The sequence below is a fragment of the Crinia signifera genome, chromosome 6 (genome assembly GCF_055691185.1).
Source record: "Crinia signifera chromosome 6, ASM5569118v1, whole genome shotgun sequence".
Taxonomy (NCBI): domain Eukaryota; kingdom Metazoa; phylum Chordata; class Amphibia; order Anura; family Myobatrachidae; genus Crinia; species Crinia signifera.
Genome location: NC_139222.1, coordinates 267,967,323 through 267,983,901, shown reverse-complemented (window position 1 = coordinate 267,983,901; position 16,579 = coordinate 267,967,323). Strand labels below are relative to the sequence as shown.

Here is a 16,579-nt window from a genome sequence, read left to right as displayed (position 1 = left end):
GGCCCTGAGTCAGTGTCTCCTCCTACTGGGTGGGAGTTAGGGTGCATGAGAGCAGGAGTCTGGGCTATGAGGCATGAAAGGGGTATGTGGGCAACACAGTGGCAGCGACTCCCCAGTGGTGGAAGTTACGGTTCAGGAGAGCAGGAAGCTGGGTAGTGATAGAGTGATAGGGGTGTGTGGGCATACGGGGGGGGGGGCAATCACCGGAGGGGGGGGCGGTGGGTTGCCGCGAATCACGGGAGGGGGGGTCGCGGGGGCGGGGGTTGCCGTGAATCGTGGGAGGGAGGTGGGGTGCCGCAAATTGCGTGAGGGGGGGTCACGGGGTGGGGGTGCCGCGAATCGCGGGAGGGAGGGTCGCGGGGGGGGGCAGGAATCGTGGGAGGGGGGGTCGCGGGGGGTGTGCAACGAATCACTAGAGGGGGGGTCGCCGCGAATTGCCACAAGAAAAAATCAACACACAAAGGTCAACACATGTAAATGTTTACATAAGTGTGGCACTTCATTGGTGTCCATGTCGACACATGAGAATGAATATGAAAACATTCAAAAATTGAAAAATAAATCTTCAAAAACTCATGTCAACATTTTTCATTGTCCACCATAGCCATATCAGTGTTTTGCATGTGGCATTTAATCCTGGGATTGCCAGGAATCGCGGGGGGGGGGGGGGAGGTGGGATGTGTCCGCGAATCGCGGGAGGGGGGGTCACGGGGGGGTGCCACGAATTGCGGGAGGGGGGTGTTGCGGGGTCGGGGTTGCTGTGAATTGCGGGAGGGGGGTCGCGGGGGGGGGGTGTGCCGCGAATCGAGGGAGGGGGGGTCACGGGGGGGGGGTTGCCGCAAATCGCGGGAGGGGGGGTCACAGGGGGGGGTGCTGCGAATTGCGGGAGGGGAGGTCACAGGGGGGGTGCTGCGAATTGCGGGAGGGGGGGGCGAATCGTGGGAGGGGGGTGCCGCAAATCGCGCGAGGGGGGAGGCGGGGGTTTTGCCGCGAATCGTAGGAGGGGGGGTCGCGGGGGGAGGGGGGTCGCGGGGGGGTGCCACGAATCGTGGGAGGGGGGGTCGCGGGGGGGTCGCGGGGGGTGCCGCCAATCGCGGGAGGGGAGGGCGGGGGTTGTGCCGCGAATCGCGGGAGGATCATTCCCAATTACATGTGTGATTTGCGGTAAAATGCGAATCACACTTGTCTAAAAATCCCAAACTTTTACATCTAGCCCATGATATTGTATTTCTCAAATACCTTTATTTTCTATATTAACCACCATCACAATGCAATCTCAGTTTGCCTGAAATGTAATACAGTATCATTCCAAATCCAATTCATACTGAACCAGGAGTGCTATTGTATTATCTCCAGCGGGGACTGGGTTACACTACAGAGGTCTCCAATTAAGTTGATGTTTGAATATAGTTCAGTGCAGAGACGGATCCTTCGCCAGGCAGCCATTGTTATGGGTCCTTGTGCTTTATTAAATGTGATAATCTTGTTAACTAATGTTACTATAGCCAACATAGGAAAGCCTGCAATAGAGCATTATTCACCCCCAGCCTGACAGATGTGAGGCTGAAAGAAGATGGGGGTGGCTCAGGGCCCCCCACACTGAATCTGATTCATCCCATTGTGTTATGTGCATGGGGTAAGTGTTTAACATCTTACACTGACACTCCTCAAACTGCTGGGTGACTTCAGAAACTCAAAGGCTCATGCTCCTTGCCAGTGCCAAATAAACAGGTGATCAGGGCCAAAGATAATAATTCCAAATCCTGGCTAAGATGCCTATTTTTCAATTTGGGCAGAGCCACTATACGGAAGGAGGAAGGGAGGAGGGGGGGGGTAGTTGGTTGTGGTATTTTGCTAGAAGACAAAGAATCAGATGAAATAAGCAATCAATCAGCACCTAACTGTCATTTCAAATCAAGTTTTTTAGATGCCAGTTAGGGGCTCATTGGCTGGTACTGTGGGTACTGCAGGTTTTTTTTTCTGGGGAGCGCTCCCTAAAAAAAAACACACTGCTGTCTCCCCAGGTCCGAGCAGCGCCACTGAACTGTCAATCAGCTGCTACCCTGCCCTGCGCCCCGTCGCCCCGGCTTGTCATAAGGGTGAGCTGGGGGCGCAGCGGAGGAGAGGGAGCCAGGCAACGCTAATCACTGGCTATCCCGATAATTTTCCGGGCTTGCCAGCCTGGGCATTAAGGCATAGCCTGGAAAATTCTCGGGATTACCAGTGAAGGGGTTAAAGAATGTTCAAGTGGGCATCGAATGATACTGGTCCTGTGAAACTGGGCCGTTTGGTTCCAGAGAAATCTGCCCTCGGGGAACATGAACGGCCATGAAATTACATTTCAGAAATAAAAAATTGGTTTAACCACAACAGCTCTGGAACCAATTGACCCACATGGACCTGCCTGTCTCAGATTTAAGGCCTGACGATTTGGGTTCGAATTAGATCAACCACGAGCTTCTGTGATGCCGGTGGGGGAACCAGCAGCCGTCGGATTCAGGTGAGGGTTGGAAGTAGCGGGTCTCATGTTATCCTATGGGGAAAATGTTCCAGGTTTGCCCGGCGCTATGTCAGAAATGGGGGGGGGGGGCAAGTGATCGGGTGCTCCCCCCCTGAATCTGCCACTGGTCACGCAGCTGACACTACCACGGCTGTCAATCAACTTGGGAGCAGCCAACTTGCGGACGGCCAGCAATAAAGACATTTGCTGGATTACACAACGTGACCTTGCGCATGCGGACTGTGGGCCGTACACACGCGCAGTCTATCAATTACCGCCTGACCTGAAAATTTACAGCTGTGTGATCAGGTCTGAATAATCCCCTATGTACTAAGCATTGGAGAGAGATAAAGTAGACAGAGGCAAAGTACCAGCCAGCCAGGTTGAAGCTGCCATTTAAAAATGCAGAAATTAAACAAAGTTGGGAGTTGATTGGCTGGTACTTTGGGACAGATGCACTAAGCTTCAAAAAGTGATAAAGTGGAAAGTGGTAATGTAATACTGGAATAGATGTAGGAAGCGGGGATAAGGGAGGTGAAGTGGCCTATGGCAACCAATCAGCACTGAAGAAACATCTGTAATTTGCATAATATAAAATTATACAGAGCAGCTGATTGGTTGCCATGGGCCACTTCTCCTCTGGCTCACTTCTCCTCCCTTATCACTGCTTCATACATCTACACCAAAGTACCAGCCAATAAGCTCCTAATGGCCATGTACATGCTGTGTTTGTCAGTTATGAGCTGGTACTTTATCACTCATACATCTCACCATTTATCGCTGTCCACTTTATCTCCCTCCAAGTTCATAGGGGTCTTTATTTCTCTCTACTTTATCATTTTGCAAGGCTATACTACAGAGTCAAAATCGAATGTCAACCCAGATCCAGACCCAGACCTTATATTGAATTGAAAGTGAAATCTCACCGTGTGTACACACCTTTTGTATATCTCACAAGAATCTTAAAAGGAACAGTCTAGTGTTATGGAAAAGCTGGTGATACCCCATAGAATCCTATGGGCTTCTTAACGCGACCCAGCGCTGCCCCCGCATGGACCCCCGCTTACCCCCCTCACCGGTCTCTGGACAGCACAGTACTGTGACCTCCCCCTCTCTGCACTGTACATCCTCTTCCGGGGTAACAGGGAGGAGCAGGAGAGCCCGTCCCACAGAAGCCGGGTAAGGGAGGGAGGGGGAGCCACTGGGGAGCCTCCGGGGACCCGCTGCACATCGCCGGGCTCATCGCTAAGGGAAGCTATTAACAAGCGTTGTCCTTTGCAATAATTATCGCATATGTTAGTGCATATGAGATAATTATCTATTCGGTAGGTAGCCGGCGTGGTGGGGTGGAGAGGTGTGGCGAATGTTAGTGATAGTATTTAACAAGATCCCCAAAGTAAAGCTTTGTGGGGAGGGGAGGGATTTATGATCCCTCTCCTGTAGATGGCAATAGGTGTTACTGTGTATGGCCAGGCACGCGCAGCATCACATAGATGGAAGTAAGGTGGTCGCATATATGATGGCTTGACTTCTTCCTGATCGCCAAGACAACCTCCTATTGGATAAAGAATTGCACTGATGAGGATTCTTAATATTCTCCTTCAGACCACAATTTATTTATGATTGGTTAAGCAAATGTGTTTTTTTCCAGATCAATCGGCCATTCCTGAATTTTGTTCTTGATTGTATGAGATTATAAAGATGCTTTTTAAAAAAGAAATAACTGTCAATTTACTGGTATCCGGACTGATCATAGACTGGCTCATGATAGACATTTGGTCGACAGGGTCAAAAGGTCGACAGGGTCAAAAGGTCGACATGAAAAAGGTCGACATGCATTTTTTTACTAAATTTTCAGCCTACATGTGCCAACAGGCGGTTTGTCGTGCCCTACAATCCACTAGGGCGTGGAGGTAGAATAAAATAGTGCGAGGGGACACGGTACACTAAGACAGTGTCCATGTTGACCTATGTCGACAAAGACACCCTAAAAACATTAAAAACTCATGTCAACCTTTTTCCATGTTGACCTTTTGGATGTCAACCTTTTGACCATGTTGACCATTTTCATGTCAACCTTTTGACCCTGTCGACCTTGTGACTGTCTATCATGAGTCTATCATGATTTATACCATAACCAAATTTACTATAGCTTCTAAAAATGAAAGGAGGTGATGTTGCCCGTAGCAACCAATCAGATTGGGTCTTTCATTTTGCATCCTAAAAAATTCTAGACCTAATCTGAGTGGTTGCTATGGGCAACATCACCTCCTTTCATTTTTAGAAGCTTTAGTAAATGTACCCATAGACAAATGTACTGCATAACTCCCAAATGTTCCCAAATGTATACCGCTTTCAGACCGCACTCTAGACCCGGGTTATTGCCGTGTCCTAGCGGCCCCAACACGGGTCTAGGTGTGGTCTGAAAGAGCCACCACGGGTCGAGCAACACGGGAGTTCAACTCTGGTAATGACCAGGGTTGAACACGACCAGGGCCGGTGCCACCAATAGGCAGCTCTAGGCATTTGCCTAGGGCGCCGGCACCTGGAGGGCGGCAGTTTGCCCCTCACCCCCAGCATGTGCATATAGCTGGCGGCGTCAGCGTCCCTGCAGTGCTGGAGCGGGCAGGGGTGTCCGTGCTGCGGGGGTACCTGCGGCACTGTCACTGTGTTTAAAGCTGCTGCTGGCGGCGGGGTCCCTGCAGTGAATGGAGAATAACTAGCGCTATGCGGCGGCGCGGGAAGCGCTTCTGGGTTTAAAAACACTTGCCGCACACTAATTGGCTGAGATTCAGCCAATCGGCGTGCGGCAAGTGTTTTCAAAATCAGAAGCGCTTCCCGCGCCGCCACATAGCGCTAGTTATTCTCCATTCACTGCAGGGACCCCGCCGCCGACAGCAGCTTTATACACAGTGACAGCGCCGCAGCTACCCCCGCGGCACGGACACCCCTGCCCGCTCCAGCACTGCAGGGACACCGACGCCGCCAGTTTTATAATACAGGTACCACCCCCCCACCCCCCGGGCACTGGGACGCCCTCACCCCGACTCGCCTGGGGCGCTCCGGTGCCTTGCACCGGCTCTGAACACGACTCTTACCCGTGTCAAGTGCAGTGTGAATGGGTGCCTGGGTCGAGCGACCTGGGTCCCGCTCACAGTATGGAGGAGGCAGCACTGTCAGCTCCAAGTGCTGCCTCCTCCCAAGCCCCGGGTGACGCGCCGCCACTCAGCCCCGCCCCGTGTGACGTCACCGACACGGCAATAAGCCGGGTCGGTGTCGGAGCTTTCAGACCGCATATGCCGTGTCTCTCTGAGGACTGGACCCGTGTCCTAATCCCGGGTGAGACACGGCAAATGCGGTCTGAAAACAGTATAAATGAGACAGACCTGATTCCTAGCGGGATATTTACTAAGATGGGACTTCTATTAACCCTTCGCAGTAAAAAAAAAATTTGCGGTTCAAACGGTCTGGTTTAAATGTTTAAATTAATTGTTATTTTTTTTTATTATTCAAAAATGGTCTACGTTGAATGTTGAACGATGTTAATGTTTTTATTTTAAAGCGGCTCACCAATGGATCTGCTACTAGTGCTAGGGCTGTTAAGCCTGACTAGACGTTGGACCTGAAAGGGTAAAAGATGGGATGTTTGTTGCCCATAGCAACCAATCAGATTCTATCTATTATTTTCTAGAAGCTGCTAAATAAATAAGAAGTAGAATCTGATTGGTTTCTATAGGCAACATCCCATTTTCAATAGAACTTTCATATTAGTACATTTACCCCCTAATGCCGACATGTCCAAACTGTGGCCCTCCAGTTGTTTTGAAACTACACATCCCAGCATGCCTTGCCATAGTTTTAGCATTCCCTAATAGTAAAACTGTGGAAAGGCATGATGGGACTTGTAGTTTCACAACAGCTGGAGGGCCATAGTTTGGACATGTCTGCCCTAATCTCTGTAATAATTTGCAATAGGTGGTCCACTATTCTGTATACTACACAAATTCTGCTTAGGAAGGCTGAGGTAGTGACATCACAACTCACTGATCACAAGCGATGACATCAGACTATGACAACAACAATACTCAACCCCCACGTTCCTCTCCGATACTTTGAAGACATTACAGAGTCGCTAGGCGGATTCCAAGCCATGACTTTTGTATCATAACAGATTCCATTTAATTTACCGCTCATTAATACAGTTTTCATATTTTTTAAGCAGTGTATGAAATAAATAAGTAAACATGTCTGAATTTCCCAGGGGCTGGAGACAGCTGGCGGTGATTTATGGCGCATTGAGGCTCCGAATTGGCTAGTGGGACCAGGGAAAACACTTTCTGTTTGCTGGAGCAACCATGGAAAAACATGAATATAAACATATTAATCAGAGAGCAGGGGACAAGCTTTGGCAGCGCACAGAGATGGGAGGTGGGAGGACGGCGGGGCAGTGCTGAAGATGTCTATTCCATGACTCAAACCCGGGACAATTGCTGGCAGGATGAGTTTAACCCTTTCAGTGCCGACCGCAGCTTCCGACGGCGACAGGCTTGGAGAATTCCACCCCCTAATATAGGGGGTGGAATATATGCTAATATAGGCATGTGCAGGGCCACTGTGTGGATGCCTTCTGCGCCAAGACCTTCGCACAGGGGCTGGCTCAGCAAATCTCTGGTATAGATAGATAGATAGATAGATAGATAGATAGATAGATAGATAGATAGATAGATAGATAGATGCCCAAAGTTTATTTATTTATTAACAGTTTCTTATATAGCGCACACATATTCCACAGCGCTGTACCCGGAGGAAACCCACGCAAGTACGGGGAGAATATACAAACTCCGCACAGTTAGGGCCAAAGTTGCAGAATATCATTGAGATCCTAGAATCTAGTGGAACCTTGTGGCACTTCCTGAGTAGATGGCATGCTCTGTGGTGTAGTATGAGAGGAGGTTCCTTTCTCAATAGCCGACAGCATAAACGAGTAGACTCCCGGTGATTTTGTAGCATTGCCGCTGCCACCTTTGGACCCAGGGGCCCATGTTTATCATATACCCATTATAGGTGTGCCAATGCTTATGCTTCATATGGTGAGATCGCCCCCTACAGTATGTGTCATGCCATGCATCCATCACTTCTGTGTGACTGACAGCTGCATGATACCAGAGGTAGTAACACTATAGCAGAAGCACTAAGCTCTGTGGGGTGTTGGATTACCCTGTAGCTGGTCCCCCAGCTGATTCTCAGATGATACCTGACAGACTAGACACACCACACATTGCTGATCTGGCTAATTAGCTGCCAATTATCATATATTATTTATCAAATTATAGCTGTAGGATATTCCCTGAAAACAGCTGTATTCAGGGGATACCTACTAACATTAGGGATCCCCCAGATGTACTATGGAGGGAAAGCCGCATATATCTACACCCTCTTTTTCCCCTGTAGACTTCAATGGGGGCTGTGAAGCTTTCAGATTTACCAAGCTCCAGAATAAGGCATTCCAGATCTTGGCCCCCAAAGAATAAGGCCATCGTCAGATGATGTTATTCTATAGGGTTATTGTACAAAGCGTCAACAGGGTCTAGTTCTACTAGGGCAACACCAAAATGTCAATATACGCAAGTCGGACCCAGAATCTCAATTCCAAGTAAAAACCGGCACTGACCCGGATCTGGCGTTTTCACATGTCACCCATTATACAGAGAGCGACCCAGGTTTAACCCTTCTTTTAAAGCGGGTCTAATTGCTGGGTTGGTGGACCCGGGTTATAAGCTTTAGTGCTTTCACACCCCAACTCCACCTGGGTCATCAACCTGGGTCCTAGGTGCATGTGAAACGGGTACTATAGTAGCCTAAGAGGTACTAATTTGCCAATTAGAGAGGGAGACTCTGCCTCCATATCGTTACGGCCAATATAGTGTGATAACTTTACACTATAACTCTTTACACCATCTCTTCACCAGAACAGGCTCTTATTGGTGCCCTTCCCCTCGCAACAGAACATCAATAAAGTTGCATGAAATTGTTATTTTGATATAGCAACTGTGGGCGAAAAATATTGATCACATCTGTATTAAAAATGAAACACCATTGTGTGAACTATTATTCCGTGACATCATTATAAGCCAGTAAAGAATGGATTCATCGAAACCATTGTGACGAATTCTGGAACTACTGTTCTGTGCACCACAAATGTCATATACAGTAGGGCCTGGTTCTGAGTCACAATTAAAGTACTTATGCATCCGAATCAAGGAGGAGGTTTATCATAAACTGAAGAGAGATAAAGTACTAGCCAATCAGATTCTGACATTTTACAGGCTGTGTTTAAAAAAAGATGTGACTCAGAATGCATCCCTATACTTCTACTTGTGGGCAGAAGTATAGCAGAGTCAGTAAACTTCCACACGTCGATGAGTCTTGCAGCCCACTGACAATGGTGGCAGGTGGCTTAAGTACCCATCCCGGTAACGCTATTTGCCTCTTGTCCAGAGAGCATGTGTAATAATGCCCAGTAACACGAGCCTCTGGCAGTGGCTTATTCTGTACATAACAGATGAAGTCATCGGGCACTCAAAGGGCTACAGCGCCACCTAGCGGTCACATATTATCAGCAAAAGGCTCAAGCGTAATAAAATACTGAGCATTTATTTATTTAGTTTCTTATATAGCGCAGCAGATTCTGTTGCACTTTACAATTGGAAACAGTGATAAAACAACCTGGGTAGTAACAAACCGACCTAGAAGTAGGAGGGCCCTGCTCACAAGCTCACAGTCTATAGGTATAATAGGAGGGATACATAAGGATAGGATTCCATAGCATGGCAGTCCCAGCAGATTACAAGACAGTCCTGATGGGATGCAATTCGATATAAATGATACTGGAGGTACCAAGGATATATCCTATATCATATATATGTAAAGTGTCCGTGAGTCTCCAAAACACTGCCATCTGCTGGCAGAGAGTGAAACTACATCTCTTTCTCACACATGCACAAACACGTATTTAATTAAAAAAAAACAGATGAATCCAAAGCATTATCTTGGGCGTAATGTCAGAAATGGAGTTTAAGATGCTGACTAGACCATAGTTCTTCATATGTACGTCTTCTGCGGCCAGTGGTGAGGAAAGAAGGCCAGTGAATCCCAGACAAACGATGTCAGGGTGTGTGAAGTAGGAAAGGCATTTTAAGCTGCTGCAGTCCAATAATATATATGTGTGTGTGTGTGTGTGTGTGTGTGTGTGTGTGTGTACAGTGTGTACATCAGTGATTTTCAACCTTTTTACCTGGCGGCACACTAAATAAGATTTTAAAATTGCCAAGGCACACCAAGAGATCCCCACACTGCAAAACACATTAGCCCCCACAGGACAAAACCCAAACCTATTGGCCCCCCATATAAAAAACAATCACACTGGTCCCCACAGGTAACACAAATAAAATACATTGGCCCTTTACATGAAGAGACCAGTAAATAAACAGTTGAACTGCTGGTGGCTGTAAACTGGTTTGGGCATCTCTAGATCTAGGGGCACACTTGAGAACAGCTCAAGGCACACTAGTGTGCCACGGCACGGTGGTTGAAAAACACTGGTGTACATGCTTTACTTAATGCAAATGAAGACAGGAGGCGGCACTCATCAAAGTATAACTGTGTTATTAAAATCATACGTGCGAAACAAAAAAGTCAGGGAGTCAACAGTGTCAGGGTCAAAGCCGCTTCGTCCGGACAGCTGACATACTGGACACAACATGATAAGTGCAGCCGTGACTTCTACCCCTTTCAGACCGCACTTTTTACCCGTTATTTTGCCATTTTTTTTACCGTTTTAAAATAGTAATTTGTGCAGTCTGAAAGGTGCACAGTGAATTTTCCTGGTTCTATTGAACTGGTATTTCCACTGCTTTCTATGGGTTAAAACGGGTTCAGAGTTGTGAAGGGACAAGACCCGTTTTTAGAAACGTTTTAAAATACCGGGTCAAAGCCAGTTTTGAGGTCTGAAAGCAGCATAACATGCGAGTCCAGGCGCACATGCCTGATGTCAGATGGTTGCCCAGGTGACGCACCGGTGTCCTGCCACACGAACAAGCCGGGACTTCCGTGCGTGTCAAAGCGCACATGACACACATGGAAGTCCTGGCTCATTCGCGCGGCAAAAGGATTTGGATTTTTTTGCCTTTATTGAATTTGTTGCACTGCCTTGATAAAGGTGGATTAAAACTTTTGGACTGCTCTTGACTCACTGACAGCTTGGTTACATATACAGTATTTGCAGTGGCGGATTCAGGGGGGGGGCACCCGGGCACGTGCCCCCCCTGTCATTTATTTTGTAGCTGAGGACCAGGGCTTTCCAACGAGCCCAGCCCCGTGTCTCTAGCCCCCCGGGAACCGGAGATATCGCCTGGCAAACCTGTAACGTTTTTTCCCCATAGGATAATATGGGACTAGGGTGGCCAATCCCGGGATCGGGATCGGCGGGATCCCGGGATTTGGCCACAAAATGTCCGGGATTTCAATCCCGGGATTGGACTATCCAATCCCGGGATTTTGGGATTAGGCCGCGCATGCGCAGTCTAATGCCGTGCAGCGTCTGAGCAGTCGCTCAGACGCTGCCCGGCTGTTCCCGACCCTGTGTGTGGCCTGCGCAGCGTGATTCGGTCATAGGTCACGCTGCGCAGGCCGCAGCGTGGTATCCCCAGCATCCGGAAGACGCCTCCCACGTCATACCCGACGCGCCTCCCAGCCGCCGCGTCATTCCCGATGCCTGCCCCGCACCCCTGCCGCCTGCCTCCGCACCGTTGCCGCATGCCCCCGCACCACTGCTGTCAGCACCTCTGCCACCTGCCCCCCTCCACAGCTCAAAATGTAAGTAAATGAGGGGGTACAGCGGCAATATTCTTTTAGGGATGCCAATCCCGGGATCCCGGGAATCCCGGGATTGAGCATTTTTCAATCCCGATTCCCGGGATTGAAAAAATGCCCCGGGATTGGCATCCCTATATGGGACCCGACAATTCCGCCCCCCACCCGGTTCCGACGGCTGCCAGTTCCCGCCCTGGCATCACAGAAGCTTGTGGTTGATTTCATTCAATTCCAAATCGCTGGGCCTTCAATATGATACCAGGCTGGTCCAAATCGGTTAATTGGTTCTAGAGATATTGCGTGTAAACCGATTTCTTTATTTTTGAAATGTAATTTCATGGCTGTTCATGTTTTTGAGGGCAGATTACTCTGGAACCAAACGTTCCAGTTTCACTGGACCAAAATCATTCAAAGCCCACTCAAAAGTTCTTCAATATAATACTTTTCTCATGTTAATGGGTCAGTTGGTTCCGAAGATATAGCCGGTACTATGAGATAACTGGTTAAAGGGGGGAGGGGTGGTTTTCTCTCCCCCTCACACCAGAAAATGCAGGGACTAGGCTGGTGTAAAAGGGGCCAACCTGGAAATGCATTTTCTGGTGTGAAAGGGGTATTATTTCAAATAGCCGGGACCTGCAGTGCTCTGAATACATCCAGGCTCTGACACTGTTAGTGGCTATCACTTCTGCCTGGCGGCGGCTGTCCCCCATTTACCACGAGCATGTATTCCCCCTTGGCAATGAGCATGTAATCCCACATGGCAATGAGCATGGAACCCTTGGCAATGAGCATGTAGAGAAGCAGCACTTATGTAGCGTAATTTTTAATAGGCATTATGGTGTTTGGCATAACACATAATGGACATAATGGCGTGTAACTTAACGTGTAATGGATATTATGGGGTAAATGTTTAATGCGCGCCTTTGGTGGACAATGTCCCTGTTTATGAAGTGTATTGTGAATTTTGGCTTAATCCGTGTGGCATTATGTGAATTCTGGCTCAATCCATGTGGCATTATGTGAATTTTTTTCCAATCCGTGTGGCATTATGTGAATTTTTTCCCAATCCATGTGGCATTATGTGAATTTTGGCTCAATCCGTGTGGCATTATGTGAATTTTGGCTCAATCCGTGTGGCATTATGTGAATTTTTTCCCAATCCATTTGGCATTATGTCAATTTTGGCTCATTCCATTTGGCATCATGTGTAAGGGGCAAGTATAATGGGGTCTAGTATTTTGTTGCATAATGTGTAGAAGTAGTATATGATGTTGACACGCCCCCTGTTGAGTGGCCACACACCCTTTTCTGGAGCACGCCTTTGGCGCGCGCACAACTACATCCTTCACTTTTGTCGCCATGGTGGGCCTGCGTACTTTAAATGCCAGGGCCTATTTTTAATTTCATTCCCACCCTCTCCTGCCGCTCTCTTAGCATGTACACTGGCACCACTAACACCGCCCCTCCCCCACCTAAACCCTTTTTTATCATGGTGCCCCCCCTGTCATTTTATCCTGGATCCGCCCCTGAGTATTTGTGCAAATATATGTCATCAAGAGCTTAAGGGGCAGATTTATTAAGCTTGGAGAAGAGATAAACTGGAGATAAAGCGGAGAAAAGGTAAAAGGAGAAAAAGCACCAGCCAATCAGCTGTGTTTGAAAAAGACAGTTGGGAGTTGATTGGCTGGTGCTTTATCTCCTTTTACCTTTTCTCCGCTTTATCTCCAGTTTATCTCATCTCCAAGCTTAATAAATCTGCCCCTAGATCTGGTTACTGGTGTCACTTAATGTGCGGGGGGGGGGGGGGGGGAAACAATGTGTTTTTCTATTATGGGGTGCAATTGCCTTGCAGATCCTGATTCGATCAATCGGAATTGAATCAGGACCGAATTGCAGGCAAGCAAAACTGATTATATTTTACTATATAATACAGATCTGTATAAAGCCCTGTACATAAAGGGCGATTCTAGCAATAGTCAGGGATATGGTCACTGAGCTACCATATCCCCATGCGTACAGGGTGACGGTCGCCGGGAGTGTACTCCCATGACCAGCCCTGTAGCGGTCGCTGGCCGCAGGAGCATGCACCTATGACCAGCGGATTCCCAGCGACCGGCTGTTTCCCCTGAAGCTTCCCTCAGCAGTGCCTCCTATTCACCAGCGTCCATTGCTGGCCGCTGATGAAAACGGGACACTCAGCAATTTGGTCACTTGAGCGATATATCGCGCAGCAATAGGTCACTCGGCAACCAATCGCTCTGTGTGTGCGAAGCTTTATATCACTACAATATAGTCTTGCCTGCACAGTCTATTTTTCTATTCGATCTAGCCTAAACGGGAGCTCGAGCCGGGATTGAATCGACATCGAATGCGACTGTTCGATTTCAATTCGATTTTGATTTGAATTTACCTATACTGTATAAGCAAAATCGAATAGAAAAATACTAAATCAAATCATCTGTACACCCGGTTACTTAGTATTATCCTACCCTTTTATGCACCTGAGTGATATCCATTATATCATTTCTGTATATTTGGGATTGTTCATACAAAGTAAAATAATAGTAATGATACAACACAAATAACAACACTGATATGATGATACAGTAATACCCCTTTCACACTGCACTTGTAAAACGGTATATTACCGTTTTTTCCCCATTTCAAAACATTTAAGGCTGCAGTGGGAAAGCGCCAGAGTTGATTTACCGGTTAAAGATAACCGGTATTTTAAAATGTTTAAAAAGCAGAGTCCTACACGTTTCAGAGCCGTTTTTTATGCATAGAGAATGGCTCTGAAACGGTATTTAGTAAAAACAACGGATTCCAGATCTGTGATCTACCTTGTAACGTATTCAGGGGACACTGATGTGAATGGTAGTAAAACGGTATTTAAAATGGTAATCTACTGCAATGTGAAGGCTCAGACCCGTTTTAAATACCGTTTAAAAATACCATTTTTTAAAACGTTTTGGCAGTGTGAAAGCGGTAAAAGAGGACTAAACACCAAGATAATTCCAGATCTCCTCCATCCATGGTCTGATCATGAATAATGATGATAATAATAATAATAATAATAATAATAATAATAATAATAATAATAATAATAATAATAATAATGTTATTTATATAGCACTCTTTCTCCAATAGGACTCAAGGCGCTGGACAGAAACCACATAATACAGTACAGAAACAAGGAAGTAATAATAAGTAAGTAATAATAATAATAAGTAATAATAAGGAAGTTCAATAATAAAGATATAAATATTACAGACTTATAATAATAGCAGTAATAATAATAAATAAGAGAACTATACCAATGGTAGGTAACCGAGCTGTTGCAAAACTTCAATGCAACTTCCAAAGCGCACCCTGGCTGTCAGAGACTGATATATCCTGCTGGAAGTTGTAGTTCTACACAATTAAAAAGCCACAAGTTGCCTTCTTAGTAGTAGCAGAATGTATGAGATCCCACCAGTATGAAATCCCCAGGCAGGCCAATGTCTGTAGCAGCAGGGAGTGACAATATTACACCCCATCTCAGAGTGCCTCCAGTAAAGGAGTAGGAAATACAATATATCATTACATTGCAGCAGATAACACAAATCACAGCATCCCCCTGGTGCAGCAGTGGTATAACCCAAGTGTGAGCACCAGACATGGCAAAGACTGGCAATAAATATACATTGGACATACATAATGTGAATAGATGATAGGAGTATTACCACAATCCATGTGTGAAGTCCCGTCTGACCAGTGTGTGTCCAAATTATATCCCCAGTCATTCCTGCCAGCCAGATACGATCCCATGGGACTCCCTGCAATGCCACTGGCATCAGCAGGGGGCGCTGTAAGACAAAGCACCAGTACACACTACTACATGATTTCCTAATAAAAGCTTGTCACTAATATAGAACTGTGGAATCAGTATACATATAGCTCAGTCACTGCATGATGACCTGGAACAAAATATTTTCTGGGATATTGATAAAAGAGAGATAAAGTATCAGTCAACCAATCAGCGCCTGACATTTAAACGCAGTCTGTAACATGACAGTTAGGAGCTGAATGATTGGAACTTGAGCTTTCTCTCTATACTAAAGTTTTAATAAATATACCAGTCACATCAGTTGTCAGATGTTCACTAAATGTAATGCAAGTCGGGTTGCTAGGGGTAACATCTCATCTTCAATAGAACTCCCATCTTTGTAAATTGACCCCATAGAGTTTGGTCTTTATCATTGGTTTTAATAGTAATTCATATTTGTACATTCTTTTCATAGAGGCCTGATTCAGTAGCCCCTGCCATTGTGTGGAAATCTCTAATTGCCATCTTGTATTATCTGCAGCGATGTAATGATATGTCGCAAAATCCATGTGTATATAGATTATGCACATTGTTCGGATTTAGATGTCCATTTGACATTGAGCATATATTACCTATAGGACCAAATATAACATTTATGCTGCTTTCACATTGCATAAATGTTTGAGACCCGGTATTTTGAAAGAGTATTTAAAATGGTATTTTACCGTTTTAAACCCCTATATACCGGGTCTCAAGCAGGTTTGCAGTGTGAAAGTAGGACAGACAGTAACTATAGGACAGCGTAGTGCATATGTAATGAGCCGCTCATTACATATGCGCATATGTAATGAGCGGCTCAGTACATATGCACTGCGCTCTCATAGCTACTGCCTGAGTCCTGTATACAGGTTCAGAGCCGTTCACACTGCATAAAAAATAGCTCTGAACCGTGTAGGACTCTGTTTTTTACCCGTTATTTGTAACCGGTAAATGCAGACTGGTACTTTCACACTGCAGCTCTAACCGTTTTAAAAGGCTAAAAAATCGGCAATATACCGGTTAAGAGCTGCAGTGTGAAAGGGGTATTAATCAAATAGAACAAACACTTCTTTATGCATTCCTGTAGGACAAAACATTTTCCATCCAAGAAGCTGCTGTGGTTCTTGTCATTCTAGATTGCGTAAATCTCCTTCATGATTTCTACAGAAATCACTTCACTACATCTGGCCAATCATGTCGCAGCGTGACCGCCTGACGGAGTTAGATCCCAGAATCTCATTCTATTTTAGAAAAGGCAGAAACGTGATTATTTTATTTGATCAGTCTGATCATTGGACAATGATAAATATCTCTCAGCATACCAGAGAGAGCAGACTATGGAGGTCATTCTGGTCTGTACG

General features: G+C 46.5%; 1 long non-coding RNA gene across 1 annotated transcript in view; it reads right to left on the bottom strand.

Moving 5' to 3' along the window:
- Positions 1–15,161, bottom strand: part of LOC146007280 (uncharacterized) — a 66,433-nt gene extending 51,272 nt beyond the window's left edge. Inside the window, exon 1 of the long non-coding RNA XR_014444313.1 lies at positions 15,097–15,161. This is a non-coding gene — a long non-coding RNA (uncharacterized LOC146007280). The remainder of the gene's footprint in view (positions 1–15,096) is intronic.
- Between the last annotated feature and the right edge of the window lie 1,418 nt (positions 15,162–16,579).